The 3,859-nt window shown below is 36.7% G+C and overlaps 1 pseudogene; it reads right to left on the bottom strand.

The window, feature by feature from the left end:
• Nucleotides 1-2,419: 2,419 nt before the first annotated feature.
• On the bottom strand, nucleotides 2,420-3,655 carry LOC112611315 (annotated as a pseudogene).
• Nucleotides 3,656-3,859: the final 204 nt, after the last annotated feature.

Here is a 3,859-nt window from a genome sequence, read left to right as displayed (position 1 = left end):
ACTTTTGTTTAGTACAGATTAAACAGAAAGGAAATATTAATGTCATGACAAATATAGTTCATGAAGATTTCTTTTTCTCTACTTAATATGCTAAGGAGCAGGGGAAAGAGTGATTTTTTAACACAAACCATCCCAGATCTTTAAATTTGTATGTAAAACTGGCACTAGTTCATCATTGCTTCTGCTGAGGGGAAAAAAAAAAAAAAATCAAAGTCACCCAGGAGGGTTTTCCTCTCTCTTTCTTTAATAATGGATATTTTCAGAGACCTCCTGAGGTCCCATTCCCCCTGTCATGTTTAAAGGGTTTATTGTTTCCAGAAAAGCTTTTGCTGCTCCCTCTGGAGACTAAGCCTATCCAAGGTAATATTAATTCTGTGCCTCTCTCTTGTCGGAACTCAACTTCAAATGGAATATATGAGATGAAAGCTGAAAGAGAGGTTATGTGGGCTGTCATCCACCATTGTGTCTGAGGCATCAACTGTGCTCAGAACAAATTAGGTGTCAGTCCGGTAAATCACAGTCAGGAAGGGAAATCAGTTTATAGAAGACTTATTTGGTCTTCTGGAATGCTCTTCCATTCAGAGAACAGTTCATCTTTCTTTTCTTTTTGATAATTAAAAAAAAATCTGAGATTTAGCTGGTCATTTCTATTATCTCCTCAAGCCCCATCCCAGCTCACTTCATTTCCCCCACAAAGATGAAGGACTGTAGCTCTGAAGGACTAGTTCCATTTGCAAAACCATTCACATGGAATGTCTCTTTTTTAAGTCTAATTTCCTAAATAAGGAAAGATCTGGGAAGAAAAGGAAGAGGAGGTGAGGTTGGGCAAGGGGGTGATGGGGAAGGAGAGGGACATGTGACTTCGCTGCTGGCTTGTGTGGTGTGTGCAGATCAAGGAGAGAACACTCAGGGAGAAGAAGGTCAATCTGGCTCTCATGGGATTTGTTTCAGTTTTTGAAATCCTTCTGGATCCCATTAGCCCTTCATTAAGAAGTTTGATGGCAGAAGCAAATAAATTGCTTTTCACTTTGGAATATAGAATTTTAAGCCTATCATAACTTTAATGTGAGAGAAAAGGACGCAAGAGAAAAAAAATGAAATATTTGTATTTGTCATATCAGGCTCAAAACCATTCTGCTTTAATCTAAAATAAAAAACGCATTGGAATTTATGAGGAAGTAAGAGACCAAAAAAGAGTACGAGAATCAAATTCATTTGACCAACACTCCAGTTTTGATGACTAATGATTTCAGGACGCTGTTATAAATTTTTGAAATGGATCAAAATTATTTTTATAACACATTTGCTTACAGATGTCTGCTAAACATGGGTAGAGTTAAACCTGAAATATTGAGTTCTTTAAAGTCATTTTTTCCAGCTAAGTTATAGCAGTGAATTGCTGTGTGTTCCTCTAGGTATATCTTCCAGAAACTAGAATGTTAACCCTCCCAATTTATCTAGATACTAGAGCACAAATGTAACCTTTTTAAAAAGATTTAAACACTCAAAAAAACCCCAAATAGTATACCATAAAGAAATTAATTTCTGTTTCTAGATGTACTACATAGGCTCAGAACTTCTGAATATACAATATTGTGAAGGTAATGAGAATTTTTTTTTTATTTTTTTTATTTTTTATTTTTTATTTTTTTCTTTTTTTTTCTTTTTTTGAGACGGAGTCTTGCTCTGTCGCCCAGGCTGGAGTGCAGTGGCCGGATCTCAGCTCACTGCAAGCTCCGCCTCCCAGGTTCACGCCATTCTCCTGCCTCAGCCTCCCGAGTAGCTGGGACTACAGGCGTCCGCCACATCGCCCGGCTAGGTTTTTTTTTTTTTTGTTATTTTTTAGTAGAGACGGGGTTTCACCATGTTTTTTTTATTTTTTTTTTTAAGACGGAATCTCTCTCTGTCAGCCAGGCTGGAGTGCAGAGGCACCATCTTGGCTCACTGCAAGCTCCGCCCCCCAGGTTCAGGCCATTCTCCTGCCTCAGCCTCCCGAGTAACTGGGACTACAGGCACCCGCCACCACACCCGCCTAATTTTTTGTATTTTTAGTAGAGACGGGGTTTCACTGTGCTAGCCAGGATAGTCTCGAATTCCTGACCTCGTGATCCACCTGCCTCCACCTCCCAAAGTGCTGGGATTACAGGCGTGAGTTAATGAGGACACTTTTCCGAACTATTTAATTCTTAGGTTTATACTTAAACATTTATTTTAGAAATTAACACTTTCAGAAACTAATTTTCTCACAATTAGGCTATTGTAAATTCCTCCGTCCCAATGAAAACAAAATCAAAGCCTACAATGACTCTAAATCTTACAAATAAACTATTACCTTGAACTAAACTGTCTAGAATAATTAGTGTTCTTATTCCCTTTCCACTGTACTCCATTGCTTAATGCAAAATGGAGAATGTGCTATCTAAAATGAAATATGCCGTTTGAACAGGTCAAACTTTAGACCTACAACACACTCATAGCCTGTGAAAAACAACAAGAATGTCAATACAGCCATGTGGCAAACACAAAATTCTGGCCATTAATAGGTTAGATTAATGACCAATGCTCTTAAACTCTTTAGTGTCATGTTATAAAGCATAGTGACAACAAATATTTGGCAAGATCTTTTAAAGTCTAAAACAAAAAGTTATTTTTTATACATAGTTCTTTCTATCTTACAATTCAGTTACTCATGCATTTGTTAGATTATTCAGTGTTTGTTAGATTATTCAGAAGAAACAATCCATTTTAATCTTAACTTAGTTTTTCCTCTTACACATTTTTACATAAAAAATTACTAAAATCACAAGTCTGAGGAATTTCTTTTTAATCAAATACTGTATGCTTAAACTAGAACCTTTTGAAGCATTAGGAAAGGAAATTAGAACCTTTCTTATTCTATTTAATATGATGTTACCAAATTTATAAGAACTCTTTTCCTCAGCTTTTCTTTATACTCACAATCATAATTTGAAAAATATATCTCAACCCCACAGTGAACAAACATCCATGCTTATTCCACATAGGTACTGCCAGCAGTGGTATCCTTTCAACTCTGACAAACTCCTCAGGGTTGTCAAATGTCCCATAGAAAACCAGTAAATCATGTATCCTCTTCAGTTTGGATCAGAGCCAAGGTTTTTTTTTTCCCTCAACTTCAAATAAAGCTGCTTCCTTGTAGTTCTTCTACAGTATATGTGAAAGTGACTGAGGCTACCATGGAAAGAGTAGTCACTGAAGAAGATAGCCAAGGATTGGGACTGTCTAGAGATTATGAATCTGAAATGTGGCTGCTTTCTGTTCCTGGGGTACTGTGGGTAGAGCATCTCACAACTTTTTGGAGCCTGAGAATTTTTAATTTCTTTCAAACAAACTTTTTTTGACATGATCGCCTGAACAATGGCCAGTAACAGACTGTTTTGCCCATACATTTATGTAAATGTCCATACATGTACTGGTTTTGGGGCTTTTGAAGGGGTGGTTAAAACTGTTTCCATGCAAATAATTTCTGAATTGTTTTCTTTGGTAGTTGATACAATCATTTTTCATTTCTTCTGAGAAAGTTTAACTCCATGAGAGCATTTGCCTAAATTTGACTTTGGTATAGCTCCACATTTTGTCTACTTTCTTCTGTTTTTATGATGGTTCTGAGAGTCATAACACAACAGGAAGCTATGCAAAAGTCGGTAGTCCTAGAGATTTACGGTCTCCTGATTTCACAATGGGATTTCATACAGATAAGATTGCGGGGAAAGTTGAACCTTATGTTAATAGTACATCTCTTACATATTCTAGGGAACATTTGAAACCATGGGAAAAGTCACTAATATTTAAAATATCTGCTACACAGCCCATTTCCAGT

Source organism: Theropithecus gelada, chromosome 18, assembly GCF_003255815.1.
Source record: "Theropithecus gelada isolate Dixy chromosome 18, Tgel_1.0, whole genome shotgun sequence".
Taxonomy (NCBI): domain Eukaryota; kingdom Metazoa; phylum Chordata; class Mammalia; order Primates; family Cercopithecidae; genus Theropithecus; species Theropithecus gelada.
Note: the sequence above shows the minus strand (reverse complement) of the source record. Positions and strands in the feature narration are given on the sequence as shown.